At 39.3% G+C, this 17,440-nt stretch overlaps 1 protein-coding gene across 5 annotated transcripts in view; it reads left to right on the forward strand.

Annotated features, from left to right (window-relative positions):
- furina (furin (paired basic amino acid cleaving enzyme) a) overlaps positions 1-17,440 on the forward strand; it is an 80,880-nt gene that overhangs the window by 21,282 nt on the left and 42,158 nt on the right. The window lies entirely within an intron of this gene.

The following is a 17,440-nucleotide window of genomic DNA, read 5'->3' on the forward strand; positions in this document are numbered from 1 at the left end:
TCTGTGACACACCCTCGACTATCGCGCATCCAGTTTGGCCTGGGCATAACTAAGATTAAATGCCAATGTCTAAAAAATACTTTCTAATGAAAGTGTTCTTGAATTGAAGATGTTTTCTATTGCTCTGCTTTTCCGAGCTCTCAGGGCTACCATGTCTTCGAAGTGGCTGATAATGTCAAGGCGACAAATAAACCCCTCTGTCTCCCTTTCTTGCATTTTGTTGCACCTTTTTTGAATTTAATTTCTAGAGCTGTTCAGTGCTTCCAATCATGCACTGTGCAGGCTGTTCCCTCCCTGCAGCACTGCACTCGGAGTAGGTGCTTATTTGTGCCTGAATGTTTCCAGTAATGTTGTGGTAACCTGCCAACTTGGCAAAAATGGTTCCTAAATGCACCAGAGATAACAGTTTAGTTATTTTCCTGGCATCGTTTTAAAAAGTGTTTGTTCTTTCAGTATGTCACAATATCTGTTTTATTGATGTGACAGCCCTGTCAAGGTCTCTCTGTGTGACTTTTCATGGAAGTCCTTAAAGGTTGTCTAGTTTGAGCTTGACAGTCGAGTGACACAAGCTCTTAAACAGCATTTCTTTCTAGGTCATCTATCCATGTTTAAACGGAAGTGGAATTTATAACATCTGTTTACAGTATCAGTTGCGTGTGTGTGTGTGTGTGTGTGTGTGTGTGTGTGTGTGTGGGCTCAAGACGAATGTTCATGAATATTTTATTGCTGATGTAAGCTATGCATCAATGAGTTACAGTCCCGTCCCCCCCCCCCCAACATCCCCCACCTCTTTAGGTGTTTGTGGAATTGAATCCCTTGATGCTTCCTATTGAGGAGCGAGCTCATCTCCTTTATTGTGGGTGATGATTTTGCTGACTTAAGTCGTGCTGACTGAATTGGGTGGCTTTTATATAGTCGTTCTTTTTAAGTGAGTTTGCTGCCATGATGCTGTTGGAGTGGGAGTCATACAGTAATAATGCATAACTTGTTTGTGACTGCTGGGAGGAACACTGTGCACTCACTCTTTCTTGTTTTGTTTGCTGTAGGTTACATGATATGATTGAATATAATTTATACTGGGATACATCACCTCTAAGGCTGCAACTATTGATTTAGTTTTTTCACTATCCAACTGTTGATAATTTTTTCGATCATTTTATAAAATGGTCCAACAATGCTGATCACCATGTTGTCTTCAGATCCCATGTTTTGACTGATAAACAGCCCCGAACCCAAAGATATTCAGCTACAATGATCTAAAACCAATTGAACCAGTAATTCTTCATACGAAAGATGCTGTAATATGCAAATGCAAAATATTCTCAATTAGGTAATTTGGATTTTTAAACCGATTAGGTGCAGAATTGTTCTATTTCCAAAAAATGAACAGTCATATAAAATCAAATTTGCATTTAACACAATGAACTGTGTTGCATTATATCAGACAAAACTGATTATTTCATCATTAAACTGAAAGTTAATTTTTTCTTTTATTCAATTTACCATGGACAATACTCACTGATTAAGTGGAAAAAGAGCTTTGTTGAAGTGAAGGCTTATTTTTGGTGATAAATGGTAATATTGAATTATTTCCCAGGCCTAATTTGTGAGATGAAGTTGAGTGATCAAGTTCCACTTAATGCCTGTTGTTCCAGCAGCGTTTCATTTCACTGAGTTATGCACGGCCTTCCTGTTCAACATGTTCATGTGGAGAACCTCCTCACATTCATTTAGAGGTGTGTCCCCATTGTTTTATTGCTATGTGTTGTAACGTGAACACAGTCCATATATCAGATTGTACATATGTGTAAGAGCCGGTGTTGAAATGAGCTCTCACAACCCCACAATGTCCAGGTTCCTGCCACATGATGTTGCTTTGCGAGCAATGTCAATGTGTTTTGATCCGTTCCTGTGGAGGGTGCTTCAGCTGAGAGAATGTTACCAATGTTTTGGACAGGATACTGTGGTGGCTATAGTTGGTGAGCCTCAGTGACTCGCTCTCATTCCCAGGGCAGCAGGCCAGACAACTTTCAGCGCTCAGTCGCACTCTGCTGTGGCACTGCGGAGGTACTTCAGCTCCCAGGTTTCCCTGAGAATCTAACTCCCGCCATTCCTCGTCTTTTTAATACACTAAGTAAACCAGGAGAACTGCAATTATGGTGCATTTGAAATGGGTGATTCCTGTGCTGGGTTCAGCTCTGAGGGAGCTTTCCCAACAAGTGGGTTTAGTGTTTAATCCACAGAAAACAGTCCGCCTCCCACTGCTTAGCAGACCTATAATACTAGCTGTTTATGAAAGAATCTTTGTCTCCCCCCTCTTTCTGTCTCCCCTTCTCACACACACACACAAAATGCAGCCTGAAACCTTTTATTATCCTTTTTTGGTATCAGGTTGGGTCATTTTTCTATTTTGGGACATTTTCCTTGTTGTCCCAATGTACATTAATCTCAGAGACTGGTGCTACAAGGTTGCAGGAAACATGCATTGTGATTTGCACAGTTGCAATTACATGCTGAGAGAGAGAAATTATATGGAACCATGACCTAACGTGTGCCTTTCGGTTACTTTAGTCATTCCAGGTCAGTCATGCAAAAACAGCTAATGAAAATGCATTCTATTATCAACACCTTCCTATAAGCTGAGAGGAAGTGAAACAAATGTGGTTTTGAAGCCGAGTGAATCTGTGTAATCACATGAATAACATGTTGAGCAGAGAACTGAAGACATTGTAGGATTTGGTGTTTTCAGTCTCGAGGAAATTGTTGTGGTCGGCCTTCCTGTCATTGTCCCAGCAGCGGTGTGGTTTTGGGCTACAAGTAAGCTGAATCCAGCAGTTGTGGCAGTCGGCTGGACAGAGACTGGGTCGGACTCTTTAAGAGAGAGGAATTTTCCTCTCTAGTGTGACCTGAAATGGCACCACAGGGCACACGCATACTTATCCAGACATGGGGCACATGAAAAGGACAAAGTAATGGACTTAACTAGGTTTGGCTAATGAGCTTCACACCCGATGCCATATGTTCAAATACAAATTGAGGTTGTTGAGAGAAAAAATATTGTCTTGTTCTCTGCCAGCTTTGATATCACAAAGTGAAACACCACAGAGATTACAGACTTGTTTAGCCCTTAAAAGCCTTGGGTTAACATAAGTATGTGATTACATGTTATTTGGATATTTTATTTGGCTAATTATACCTTGGCTGGAGCTATGCTTGGATTTAAAGGTCCAGTGTGTAAGATTTATGGCAATTGTACAAATTGTTGTTTTCTTTACCCTAGAATTAGCCCTTTATATTTATATCGAAAGCGGGTCCTCTTTACAGAGGCCACCATGTTGTGTACAGTAGCCCAGACTGGACAAACTAAACACCTTTTGCGTTTTTATGACAACTGAAAAGTATCACAGGTTCTCTTGTTTTGAAGGGGGGGTATTCAGCTGCAACATGCAACTTCACCACTAGATGGCACTAAATTCTACACACTGAACCTTTAAGAAGATACCACCAAACTGTATTAGCTGACAGCAATAAAGAGGGTGGAAATGCTCACTCCATCAGGTGCAGTAACGCATCAGAGTGAGAGAGCTGTCAATCCAGCACAGTTTGTGCACACCCACATCGTCTTGAGATGAGGTGTAATGTGCTAGATACATGACCAGGCCCTATTGTGCTCTAATTTAAATCCCCCCTCAGTGATTGAGTTTACATTTGCTTCTTTACTTTGTGATGAAGGTCAAATGCAAGATAGTTCGATTTCACCCTGAAGAGGACACAATTGCTGTGTTTACGTCCCTTCATTCACTGTAACAAATAGCATCAAGCAGTCAGGAGTAACATTTTTGAGATTGTTGCTAGAGTTTTATTCCGCTGTTTGGATCGTATGTCGATGCTGTGACAATCAAACCTCCCTCTGAGAAGAGCAACATATCCAGAGGATGAAGTGATGGCACTATAAGCTCAATAGGAGTAGCACTCAGCTATTGTGTTTATGTGCAGCTCTATTGTTTTCACTCTCTCCTGCTGTGAAGGAGATTGAGGAGGAGGTTTGGACAGAGAATGGCTCTGTGTCTGTCTGTGTACTCCAATGACGTGGAGAACATCCTGTTTCAGTGAGGACTCATCCAGATATACAGTTTCTGCCATGCCCTGCTTTTTAATGACCACCTTTACCACTGTGCCAATCACCTCAAAGACTTTTCTCACTTTGTTTTTGTGACTTCTTTTTGTCCTTCAATGTTTGCTTGACATTTCCACCAGCCAGACTGTGGTTACTGAGCAAAATAAGTCAAGGGATGGATGGAAAAATTTCCCCGAGTTTTCAATGCCCGTCGAGAACGGCGATGGAGGGCACGACGCACCGTGACACAAGCTGTATGTAACGGCCCAAAATGAGATCTTTCACAGCAATGAAACAGCTGAGAAAGTGAACATCTGTAAATTTTAACTGACCATTGTAGGTCAAGCCCACAGCCCCTCCTAAGCTGTAAACATTCATTATCTGCCCTCACTTTTATGAGAAATGCAATCCCTCCAAAACAACAAGCCCCAAAGACGGTTGGACTGAAATACTGAACAACAAATGCTATGAAAATAGTCCAGATCAGAGATGCATGTTTAGCTTGAATTTTCAGAGGACTTGTCATGATCTGACGTTGAAGTTAGTCAGTTGAGAGAGATGGATATTGAGCACATAATTGCTTTCGGTAATTCATCTTGCACGCACATCTCTCTCCACTCATGTCATGTTACTTAAACTGCATTGATGTGGGACTTGATGGTGATTTATTTTTTCTGTGCCAGGATCACATAATATGCAAGACAATACGCTGCATAATGTCCCTACACTCCCCGCTCGTTGGAACGAGGGTCTGAACGATATTATTTTTATGCCAGACCCAGCACAGCTTTATTTGATGGTGCTGAAATGAAGGCAGCCATGTTACTTGAGTTTAATGTTCCTTGACAAGGCTGTGACTGCTTTTCATTCTCATAATGTCGATGAGACCCGAGCTGTTTTTCTCTGCGCTGCTGTCTGCTATGAATAATTCTCTGTTGTAACTGCGTTCAACATATCTTCCCCCGATTGCTGAATTATTTGGTTGAAAGAGCTCATTTGTTCATACCACCCAGGGATTGGAAATTATGAATAATTGTGCTGATCGACATTCACCCACCAAAATGAACACATCAATTTCAGATACGGAGGAGCAAAGTTTTCTGACATCCGTGGCGGCTGCAGCTGGACCCAGTGTGCCGTAGACTTCTATGTTGATTTGTTTTCAATGGATTATAGAAAGTGAGAGGGTAAAACAAACCAATTGGAGGCTCAATCCAATTATTCAAAAATAGACTCGCTGCTTTCAACAAATTTCAACTTTACTAAATTGCTGTTGACAGATTTATTTTTCACTCGGCTTCACTGTAAATCAGAGTAACACTTTGATTAACGTATGCTCATTATTCTCGGGGCATTACCTGCTCTACTCAGCCTTGATTCAAGCTGCAAGGACAAACAGCCCCTGATGTTTTATTAACTCATCTGTCTCACTAGTGCATCCATTTTGCTCGTATACTCAATGTTGCTTATAAAGACACAAAACATGTCTTTTACATTCTGTGTTATTTGCCAAAATGCATCTTTGAGGTCTTACAGATGAATTGACTAGATTTTCTTTACCAATAAAATATTTACAAAGTTGTTGTGTTGTAATGTTGAAGTCCCACATTTACATCCAAGTTTATTAGCTCATAGTCTTTTACACCAAAATCAGTGGTAAATCCACTAAAAAGGAGATTGGCTTCTGTACTATTGCCAGCAGATGAGTTTCAGTTCCCCCCGGTGCGTAATGCTCGATGTCACAAATGCGCCGAAAACCAAGACACTGTCCCACCTCACTGTCGTGCCAAATTAGTGGTCATTAGTCATTTGTCCTGGGAGTGATTGCGGATTATATCCATTCCCATTTGCAGACAAAAGCCTGATGTGAGAGGGTGTTATGGGTTTTTTGATTGCTGCACTTGATTGCACATTGCTGTGTTTGTTGGTCCATCGATGACACTAGTCGAACAGGTCTATTGCATGCAACAAAGCAGTGCATGCGTGACCACTGTAAATGTAATATGAGCTGTTGAGTGCATTTGGGAAAACATAAATCAGTCAACCAGTTTTAATTATCATAATTACATACTCGCATAACTTTCCTTGGTAATTGTCTGAAAAGAGATTCTACAAATTCCTTACATCTAGTCGGCCATTGTGTTGCTTCTTAAGCCCTGGGTGTAACTCGCTGGGCCTGTAATACCTACTTAAATGATGACTGAGCTATACAAGGAAATGATCCTTTACTTACAGGATGTCCTCTGGTTTCTTTCAAAAGATAAATATCAAAAGTGCTTTCAGAAATGATCCGTGTCTGTTTCCTGGCACTGTTCAAAGTTGTGATGCTGTTCTTTGATGCAGCGCTTAAAGAATGTAATCTCTGCAAGGTAGCTGGAAAATGGGTCTGCCTCAAATGTACATTTATGCACTGGTAATTATCCGTCTCTGTGACTGTGACATTGTGTAGAAAACCTTCAATAATAGAAAATCATAATTGTCAACTTGCATTGAAATTTGTCCTTGGCTACAAGCAGTTATTAAGACAAGCTAGTTATTAAGAAGTAGTATTATAGAAGATTATATTCATTTCAAAACTTTTTCTCTTTGGCATATTTTAGCACTGAGTATGAGTGAGCAGTCACAGGATAAATTTTTGGCAACATCAATTTCTCACCTTTTGCTGCACGTTTATCTGTGAAATTGATGTTTAACCCCATTCGAGCATGACGAGAAAGTGTGTGTCTGTGTAGTGGCCTTTAATGAACCAGGTACCTATTATTGTATCAAATTCACCAGTAAGTCTGTAGAGGAAGCAGTGAGGGGATTTTATCCAAATTCACAGCTTGTTGTTTTTTCCTCAACCAAGACAAAGGCGGTACAGATAAGTAATGACTGAGACAGTCTCTCATTCAGACAGAATTACATTCTCACTTTTTCCATCATCACCAAATTGACTCGCGCAGTGCATACCATACCAAATCTCTCAGCCATTTGTGGTTGGTGTCATGCTTGAGTAAAATGCCACTGTAAAAAAGCAGGAAATAAGATTTTCTTTAAATTCCTACGGATATTCTCCTGCTCGTCACACACTTTATTTTTGAATGGCTTAGAAACACAGGCAGTAAAACAGACTGTAAAGTTGTTAGCATTTGTCACCATCTCCTACCCTCCTCGCCCTCGGACAATATACCACACCGTCAGAACTGAGCTGTAACTGATCTCCATGGAAACAACAGTAACAAACGGTCTCGGAGGACTCCTCCTCTTCAAGCTGTGCGTTTGGATCTTCTTTTGTGATCCGTCTTTCTTTCACCCCACTTTACCTACAGTCCAGTGAGGAGGAGTACAATAATTTGGAGGCTTTTTGTTGAGCGGACAGGATCACACGCTGTAATGTGCGTAGCCCCGGGCATTGGCAGCAGTAGAATGAGAGCTCATATTCATGTGTGTGGTGGGCGGCAGTACACGCTAGAATGACCAAATCAGTAATAATGTGAGAAAGATGTTGGAAATTCAATATGTGCAGCAAGTGTAAAACTTTATATCGCCAAATAGATCTTTATTTTCCCTTCAACCCAACTTATTGTCAAATGAAAATAGCATTTGATTATAGAAGAAAAAACCCTCCTAACATTTCTAAACAGTGCTGCTGTGCACCTTTTGGAAAACCCTCCTGACAGTCCATTAAAGGAAAGTGGCCAGGGGTTGGGTACCTGTGTAGGGTGCAGAGACAAAAGTGGCCAGTCCTCTGTGGAGGAAGATGACAGTGATGGAAATACTTAAGAGAGAAAGTTGCCAGAAAAGAGTTCAGCTTCCTGAAATGGCCCCAGTCTTTCATTTGGGTCGGAAGAACCTGTTTGGTATTTTTGTCAAAGAGCAGTGCCCTATCTCTGCTCCAAGAGTAAAGAGGGGAGATAAAATTAGACGCCATGACTTAAATCTTATTAGCTTCTGTCCCACAAGCAATCACCCTTTGCGATGTCTTTAATTTATGTGTGAGAGAGAAGATGGGAAAACGCAACAGGTTATTAATGAGATGTGATATTTGAAGTGAAGACTTCCACAGTTACTTTTGCCCTTGTACACTCAGCATTTACAGCCCAAGTGCTTCTTTGCCAGTTGTAATGCCCTGTTAATTTTATAGCAACCCCTTCAGATACAGCTGTCAAACTCATGTCAAGGACATTACCTCTATATATACCTCCTAAAACTGACCTGAATAGCCATTCACTCTGCTTGACATGTCTTAAACGAACAATTATTTCAATAAGAAAGAAAAACTTAAATGATGAGACAGAAAAATTCAGCTTAATTATTTACTTAATTGCTATAGTTTTAATCTCACTGTTTGCTTATTCGTCAAGTCACATTGATTCTGTCAAACCCCAGGACAGTGCACTGTCCTAGCTTCCTATCTAGCAGTGTTCTTTCCAGTTCTCCTACCAAGGGTCTCAGAAGCAAAGTACCTGAGCTGAAATGGTAAATCTTGTGTCCCATCACAGTCAATCTTTACTTCGCCCTACGTAGAGCACAAAGTCCTTGGATACACTATCCTATCACATAAATATGTGATGCTCCATACTTTCAAGGTGTTTCTTTTTTCATTTAAACATCATCAGTCACTAAAAACTGATTCATCTACTGTTCCTTTAATGTACACATACAGGTTCAGAGTGGGAAAGTGAAAGCATATGCATGTGTTTTGAATGCTATGACATTGAAAATGGATGCACTCTAAAACCTTAAAGAAATATTCTGGCACATAGAACCATGTAAGACCACAACATTTCACTTGATTTGTAAAGATAAACTTTTTGAATAGTGAACTTCAGAGGTGGAGCTAGGTGGCCGGCGGTTTCCCTGTGTCCCGTCTTTGTGCTAAATTTAGCTAACTAAGTAAGTGGAATCACGATAATCTCAAATCCATGGTTTGTCAGAAGAGGTGTGTAGTAATAAGTTAATACACTTCATCAACAGGAATACGTCAACAAAAATGTAGGAAAGATTAAAAAACATGAACAGAGGAGTTTAAAATGCCTTCCCACTACTAGATTTCCCCCCTTTAAACCATGTGTTGGTCAGTTATACTGTAAGGTTCAATAGAGACTTAAGAGTGAGATCAAATTTCTTATTCCTTCCGGGTGTCAGAAGCAATCATACTGTTTGCACTCCCTGTGATAGAGCTGCCTCCCTCGTGATTAAAAATCATGCTTCCCCTCTTTCCCTTTCCAATGTCACACAGACAGACACAGACACACAGAGACACAGACACAGACCGACACTAAGTACCAAGCAATGGATGCAGTCGAATTCCTCCACTAATGAGGATGAGCTCATTAAAGCATCTGCGTGAGAGTTGACGACGTATGTGGAGAAATTATCTTTTCGACTGTTAATATGATTATAATGGGGCGACCTTTGATTTCCAGCAGACTGATTATGAAAAGTGAAAAGTTGTTTCTTCCAGCTCTAAGAGTTTTACCAGACAAGTTTGATTTAGAGAATCATCATGTTGGACGTTCTATGACAATTAGACCAGCTCCTTTCAGTTTTACTCACATTAATTATGGATGGTCTTTGAAACTCCTTACATAAAGAATTATATATTTTTTATTTCATGAAAGAAATCTGAAAATCTCAACAGATCTGACAAAAAATAAACTTAAAGATGTGACAATCTCTTGCTAAGTAGGCCACAGCAAATCATTGCACAAGTATGGTTAGGGCTCTTTGGATTGTTTGAAGAGTGAGATGTGTTGTACTGTAAGTGCTCATACTGTTAAGTGCACAATAATAGGAAGCATTTGCTAAGAATGTACACTGTAGTGCTACATAAAAATCTAATGACTATTTTTTTTTTACATTGTAGAAATGAACACTTTTCAATCATAGAGAAAAATGTTTAGCATGGTACATATCTATGCCATCAACTGTTTATTAAAACACACGACATGACTGCTCCCCAAGCGTAAAGCCAAAGTGTCTTGCTTGCCACCTGGTGGCTGGCTACAGTATACTTCATAAATCCCACCTGGGCCATGTTGGTGAATGGGACATGAACGAAACTAAAAAGTCAAAATATAGGTTAAATAATTTTTTCAAAGATGGTTTACGGTCGTTTTAGGTAGTTCTCATCCCATTGATGTGACATGTGTTTATTTCTTTGATGCTATGGGTAAAATGTCATGATTGACAGCTGAAACTGACCCCTTGATTGGTCGAGCGTGTATCGGCGCGACCTCAATACATCGGCTCCACCCCCCTGATTGCTGCTGTACAGTCTCTGAATGCAAAAGCACAAGTTATCGCATTTTACTGAGCCAATTGTGACCATTTAAAAAAAGTTTTAAAGTGTTTCTCAACGTTCACTGCAGCAAACTGGGAGATGTTCACAGGATGAAGATTCAACTTTTTAAAATATTAATGACAATTAAAATGTTACTGGAAGAGTAATGAACAATAGGAGAGTACTACCACTGCATTAAGAATTAGATAATAAGATAGTTCAGAGAAAGGTGGGCTGTAGCAGAAATGTGTATATAGTGTATTGTGACCTGGTTTAAGAAAATACATTCACTGAACCAGCTACTGTGGATGAGTTGCTTTCATCCTTTGTGTCACTAGTGAAGACATCTGTCATGTTCTTCAGCAGCTGTATTCAGATTCAAGAAGCACTAGAGGAAGAGTCTGCATCCCAAATTCTGTGCTCTTCATTTGATTCTTTTTCAGAAAAAACATGATTAATATGAATACAGCAAATCCATTGTAAAAGCCTGATCAGCAACCAGTTAAAAAACAGACTTGTCTTGAATAAAGTCATCTGCCTAATTGGACCTCAACCAAATTGCATACGACAGTGGAAGAATATTTTCCTCTGAGGGGATGTGCTGTCAACTGTATTGAATGACGCATGGGGGTCCAAATTAATGACTGTCTTGGTCTGTAAATGATATTTGAAATGATTTAGGACCACAGCTTCAATATATTATAAAAGCCCATTATTCAACAAGTGGATTGTACCATTAACAAAACTTAACTTTTGCTGTGTTAAAACAAAGTTACTGAACCTTATAACTCTTTTGCAAATCTGACCCAACAAGAGCAACGCATGACTCAAGTCACTTTAATTTAATAAAGAGTAAACAGGTTTATTTGGAAATGCTAAAGAGTCCGAATTTCTTGTCTAACAGACCAAATCTCTTATCTGAGAGGTTATTTTCAAATATATATATTTCTTAGACGGAGGCCACGGCAACTTGGGTCAATAACCCTTTTAGTGCAGCACCTGCTGGGTTGTAGCTCTGCTCAAGATGGACTACTTATTTGAGTTGGCGTCTGACTCCATCCTTAGATTAAAGTTCACATATAGCACAGTCAGCCAGTTCAGACCTGGTGGTGGAGCCACAGTGTTCATAGGCCAGGGGGGTAATTTTTTTCTTTCTACCACGTCGTTACAATTTTTTCTTTTTTTTGTCAAACACTGATGTGGAGAAGAAAGCTGAAGGGGAAACGTCCATGGACATGACAGCATATCTATGATTTAGCTTGTCTGGTCACTGACTGTGTTGTCTTTCTGGAACTGTTTGAATAGAGCCCAGTGAGTGATTGCGGGTCTACTTTGAAATGAACTGACTTTTCTATAATTGATTTTGACTGTGTGTATGAACTCTATACAACTTGGTGTTTATAAGGCCTATCTAACTGTGTATGTGTACTATCTTGGCTGGATTTTACCCCAACGTCATCATAAAGGGCCTAGCTGTGAAGGGTCGGTCGTCTGAGGACAGCATCGGTCTGTGAGCTAACACCCCTGTAGCGGTTCTGCCATGACATTAAACGTTTTACAGGCTCTTTTACTCCATAACGTCGAGGTCGGCTGCAGGGAACCAGTATTTCTGCTTCTCTTATTTGCAGGGTATCTGCAGTCTTAAAAAGTTTAACATATGTTATGACATACAAGGTCTTATATACATTTAGGTCGCAATGTTAACGCTACTTCTGTTATATATATATATATATATATATATATATATATATATATATATATATATATATATATATATATATATATATATATATATATATATATATATATATATATATATATATATATATATATATATATATATATATATATATATATATATATATATATATATATATATATATATATATATCTTCTTTTACAAGGCTAATTAATACCTATCGTCAATCATGGGTAAGTGTAAGCAATTCTGGGACTCTGATATTCCTTCATATTTGTCGTACTGGACATGGGTATTCAATTTGATTAATTATGGTCTCACAATCTTAAATTTAATTTGTTAAAACCTGCAGAAATGCTGTTTCCACTATGGGAACTTGGTAACAGTTTCCAAACGCTTCCAATAACTTGAACCTGAGTTTTTTCCCCAGGATGCAAGAAATATCTCATAATATTGCCCATATTTTAAAAGTGACTTCCTCACAGTGCTTTAATGAATGCGTAACCTGAGTTATAAATTTAGGTGTTTTACATTTCTTTCTCCACAGAGCACCTTGAAGAAGTGAGATTTAGTATCACCACCACCTGAAATGTGTCAGGAACTTGCTCACAATGTGTTGAGCGACAAAAGCAGCACATTGAGTTATGGGTCATCAAGTTCCTGTTGTGGAAAAGGCCTCAGTGTTTCCAGGACAATGATGTTTACAAGTTTCAAACTGGTCAAGGTTTCCCTACTAATGGAAAAAGTGAAAACGCAGACGTTACGCAAACAAAAACAAGACAAGAGCCCTGTCAAGTGCAATAAGAGGGAGAAGTAGAAGTGAAGGGCTTTTCATCTTCATAAAGGCTTAAGGCATCAGGCTTTGTGACTGAGGTTGTTCCACTGGGCGGCCACAATGTTGTGGATATTGGAAACATTTGACTGATGGCAAGGCTGCAGAAGTGGGCAAGTTACTCATCTGAGAATCACATAGCACAAGATTCTGTCATCTGTTGATGCCCAGATGAAAAAGACGAGGCTTAAAAGTTCACACTTCTCTATTTTGTCGAATAAAGGACAAAATTTGTTCCCTTTTTTTTCTAAATGACGTTTGTGAAATCATTGTGTAAAGGAAGGAAAAATGTAGAAGTTCAGAATGTCTCTTATATTGTCTGATGAGCGAGATATGATGATTGCATGATAGTTAATAATCCCCAGTGGAGATATTCATGGCTTTTGTGCAACGTTACCCTCAGTTAGCTATAAAATGCTGAGTAATGATCAATCTTATCAAAATGTCACCCTTCTGATCCCTGTTACATTTGAAGGAAACTGATATTTTTGCCAATCAACCTACCCCGAGTCTCTACAAACAGATTCTGCATGTGAATATCCAGATTCTGTAGGCGATGGACAAGATTTTAGTGCTAGAAGCCTGGTGTATTAGAGTTGGTTTAAAAAAAAAGGCATCTCTAGTTGATTTTTTTTTTTTTACTTATTACTGTGTAATCTCAGAGGTTGTGTCATGAATAGCTGTAATAGTCATGAAAAGACTAGGCTTGCCTAGTCTTGTTTTCAACTACATTTAAGTTACCTGTTATAAGCTAACATTTGCAAAAAGTGTCAACATTTCCAAAATTCCCGAGCTTAACTTCCCATGGAAAGTTTCCCGAAATTTCCCGGAAATTTTCCGCCCCTTTGCAACCCTAGTCATGAATAGAAATAGTCATTTAATCTGAGTTAATAGTGAAAAGGTAATGGGGTTTTTCCAGCATTACATCACAGTGGGGTGGCTTTCAACATTAAATCAACAAACATTTCCCTGAAATCATAGGCGCACTTTCACCGGCCATCAAGAAGAAGCCTTCTGGCTCCGTTTCGAGTTTGACCAATCAGGTTTGAGCTGGCTTTGGTTGCCTGCAGGTTAATGGACCACATGGAGAGCAAAAGAGGCAGAAACGCATTTATAGCTTTTCACTGTGTTTTGTGAGGAGAAACATTCGTCAGGAATAGAAGACTGTCTAGATTGGAAGACAATAGCGAATGGGTTCCAAGATTTCCCCACCTCTAACAATGAAACAGTGAGAACTTTTCAGAAATATTTGCAGATTGTAAATAACTAAACTAATTTAGGTGCACCCAACATTTTTCCTCCTTTTGGCACCGCAATAATAAACAAGTATACCTTTTCTTGACAGTTGCATTGGTAATTTCTTATCTAGGGCTTTGTTTGATTTGATTTGTTTAGAATATTGATTCAGTTTTATATATTTTATTGTACAATACCAATAAAATAAATAAAACATCAACCACAGACAACCAAAACAATAAATAAAATGGACTCTCTGGCTCTGTTAATGAAATTTGCTCTTGAATAAATATTAAACATTTGGCACAGGATATATGTTACCAGCTCTGAAAACTGGATGGTTATGATTTAGATGAGCATTTACCGCTTCGTCCAATGAATGTGTGTGAGAATGGGTGAATAGCAAACTGTACTGTGAAGTGCTTTGAGTGGTCATCAAGACTAGAAAAGCGCTTTAGAAATACAAACCATTTTGCTTCACAGATTTTTGGTCGCACTCTGGAGCCCAAATCTGTGACTCTCCCTGCAGTGTTAAGACTAACAAAAACTGTCAAAGCATGCATTCTAATGCATACATATCCCTGACACCAAATAAAAACTCAGGTTAATGAGTAAGGAGCAACAGAATAACTGCTGCAGGACAAATACTGCAGGGGGAAAACCAGGAGGAAACCTATTCTCAGGTGTGTTGGGCAGCTCCGTCTGCTCTCCCCTGCTTTAAAAGAAACTGCTTGTTATGTTGAGCTGCCACTGTGGCGGGCCATGCTCCTTTTCTACCCATTCACTGCAATGAGTAATTAGGCTCCAGCCTCATTATATAAACAAGCTGCCCAACTATTTTAGGAGGCTAAATCGCTTGTGCCTGCATAAGTCTCATTTTCTCGATTTATCTCAACTCTCTGATGCACAAACTAAATATGGTAATGTCCTACATCCTGCGGCCCTGTTATCAAGCGCAGTTAAACGTCAGTAGTCCATAGTTTAACTGCAATGTTGCCTCAAGTGTAATTTCCAAAATCCACAGGCTTTGTTCTTCCCAACTCCATATGGAGAACAGTGTCATATCATTTTATTGCAGCCTCCAAACCTTTCACAATTTGTCTCCAGACATTATTTGGCTCTTTGTAAAACATAATTGTGTCAACAGTCACTGGAGATGAGAAACCAGACCTCTTGATAAGTGCTCTCCAACAAGGTAAATTTGGCAGGCAGGGAGGGAGCAAACATGCAAACAAACCAGCAGACAGTCATTTTCCGCCGTCTGTTACCATGCATTTTAATGAGGTTGATAGATTAATGCCTCACTTCAGTAATGGGCTACTCTGAGAGCACCAGTTAAGCTTGTTCTGCTCTATCAGCGCCCGGCTTATCACATCAGTAATGGTCACCCACGAGTCCTGATCCGTTTCCACATCATTTTTCCATCTAAATGTCTTTGTCGTAAATGGCCTTTTTCCTCCAGTGGAAAAAGGTTAAACCCCTCAGAAACAACATCTTGAGATTAGATGGTTGAAGACACGCACTCTTAACTTTCCATATGATGGTTGAGACGCTTAGCAGCATTAGAATTGGCTTCATTTGGTTGAGTGAAGGTTTTGTGTCAATCGATGTGGGTGTGTGAACCTGTGTGTGTAAATCTGGGCATTTCTGCATGTGTACAAGTGTTGGTTTTTCCTATCTTTTGACAAATCTCTGGTCAGACTGAGGACACTCTGGGTTCATTTGTGTTCTGGTAGTTGTTGCAAGAATCCTTGCAATCTTTTCTTTCTGTTCTAAAATTTGTGGACAATTTATATTCTCAAAAAAACTGTAGATGCGTAGAAAATAGTTGGCATAGTAAGTAAGTGTTATACCAACGTTTCCAAAAACATGATTCAGATGATCAGATTAGTGATTTCCTACATTACCCAGAATTACTTTTGACAACCTCTAGGTATTTGTGAACTGTCACACTTTTCAGATGACTATTGGTAAAAGTGTTGGTCAGGGAAGAGCCCTTTAAATTTTGGTACGGTTTCAGATCAGGAAAGGGATCAAGGACACTTGTTTTCAAAGATTTCCAAGGAAATAATTCATAGGTCTTCATAAAAAAAATCAAGCATATTTAGGGGACTGATTTCCATAAGTGTGTGAAATTTGACACAGCTTGATTGATTTCAAGGGGACTGTTTGGCCTTGGTGGAAGTATGAGCTCTAGTGAGTGACATTCTAGTGTTGTCTGTGGGATATAATGTTAAATAGAAGACAATGTGCCCAGAAATGCAAGATGCATTACAAATATTTAGTAAAAAAAAAAAAACGATGGATGGATGAATTGGACATGGACGTATTGTTTCTAAGGATATGTTTTTATAAGATTCTTAATGGACCCTTCCACTCTTGACCTCGTTTTCGTTGATCAGTATCCCACCCCCCAGCTTCTTTTTTTCTGGTCTAACACAATGGAACTGATACCTGCTCTTATTTCTCTCTTCAGAAAGACTGCAGGCTTTTTTTCCAGTTTGTAATCCTTTCTATTTGGTCTAGTTCTTAGTTTTTAAAATGTACACATATGCATGCGCATGCCTGCACACATGCTTGCGGCAGTGGTTTGAGCTGAATATCACTGTAAAGTGCATCTTCCCTCTTGGTTATTGCCTCCCCATTGTCCACTGGCTTTGTGTGCAGGGGCCTTTTGTGTTGGCCTGGCTGGAGTCGGCCTGTTTACCGTGATTAAACGGGAGCAGAGAAGGTCGGGGGAATGCTTCGTGCCTCTTTTTGAATGAAGGAATGTTGCGGTACCCACTGCAGTAGCTTAGCGCTACTTCAACCTTAGCTGGGACAATACAGAACATCTTTTAGCACACATCATGTGGTTATGCTGCTCATAGTCTTGTGTAACTGTGTGCAGTGGTAATTTTGTTTACGACTCCCCTTTTCTCTTTAGCGAAATCACTAAGTAACATTTCATTGCATATGGAGCTGTAAACACAAGCTGAGTACCTTCATAGATGTTCAATCGGTTCATGGGTAAACAGTATATAGTTTTTTTTTTAATGTTATTTAACGGAATGTGAAAATGTTACTCTGAACAGACAATCACTCATGTTCTACGTTCATTATAGTCTCAGCGTTACAATTAACACCTATCTATATAAGTTTTTTTAATAATAATTATTCTACAACCCAAGAATTTGAATTTACAGTGATATAAAGAGTGAAAAGCAAGCAAAGGGGCTGTAACTATTATGTCTGTTTACTTGATACTAAACTTGCATTCAGAAAGTATTCAGACCCTGGGGCAAAAAG

This window comes from Hippoglossus hippoglossus, chromosome 3 (assembly GCF_009819705.1).
Source record: "Hippoglossus hippoglossus isolate fHipHip1 chromosome 3, fHipHip1.pri, whole genome shotgun sequence".
Classification (NCBI taxonomy): Eukaryota; Metazoa; Chordata; class Actinopteri; order Pleuronectiformes; family Pleuronectidae; genus Hippoglossus; species Hippoglossus hippoglossus.